The sequence below is a fragment of the Wasmannia auropunctata genome, unplaced genomic scaffold, assembly GCF_000956235.1.
Source record: "Wasmannia auropunctata unplaced genomic scaffold, wasmannia.A_1.0 LD336074.1, whole genome shotgun sequence".
Lineage (NCBI taxonomy): Eukaryota > Metazoa > Arthropoda > Insecta > Hymenoptera > Formicidae > Wasmannia > Wasmannia auropunctata.
The window spans coordinates 3464235-3465048 of record NW_012026816.1 but is presented as its reverse complement, the minus strand read 5'-3'; positions in this window follow the sequence as shown (position 1 = coordinate 3465048).

Here is an 814-nt window from a genome sequence, read left to right as displayed (position 1 = left end):
TTGAATTGACTGCACTAGTTCAGAGTTTATATTTTTTTAATGTAGAAAAAGAAAGATAAACTGTGAAATAGTGCAGCTAGCTGAGCTAAAAAACAGGCAACACAATGTAATTGTATTAAGTAAAAAGATTGTCAGAGTTGAAACATAATTTGCGTAGACTAAAGTACACACGGGGACAGAAATGCGTGGTACGCGTTCGGTCTAACGCATTCTCATTGGTCTCTCCAGATACGCATGCAACTTCGGATGGCCAGACATTTCTGTCCCCGTGTGTACATAAAATTTTTATCTGAAAAGAGAAATATTTGTTAAGCTCTCTTTAGACGATCTTTTATTGGAATCTTGAATTCAGGACAGAAATTTATTTAGAATTTCATGTGCCATAGAAATATACAATAATATTTCAAGATTGTTACATTACGCAGCCAAGAATAATAAATTATGAAATATTCATTGAACTACAAATACATATTAAAATACGGGTTATACAGGATGTCCGGTAATAACCGCATCAACTCTCGTGGACTGGTAGAACGGTTAAATACGGTTATTACCGGACACCCTGTATATAAAAATAAAAATAGACTTGGAATTTTTAAACTTCGCGATTTACAGATCGTCTAAAGTGAGCTATAGACGTTTTCCTTCTGATTATAATTATTATAATACGTTGTGTTTTATTTTACACGGATATCTCAAACAACGAAACATTTTAAAGAAAATTGTAGAAAAATAGAAAAGTTGCTGATTATCAAGGCTATTCTAAAATGTTGCTTTCGAGAAAAATTTTATTAAAAAGCTGTAATTGCTATTG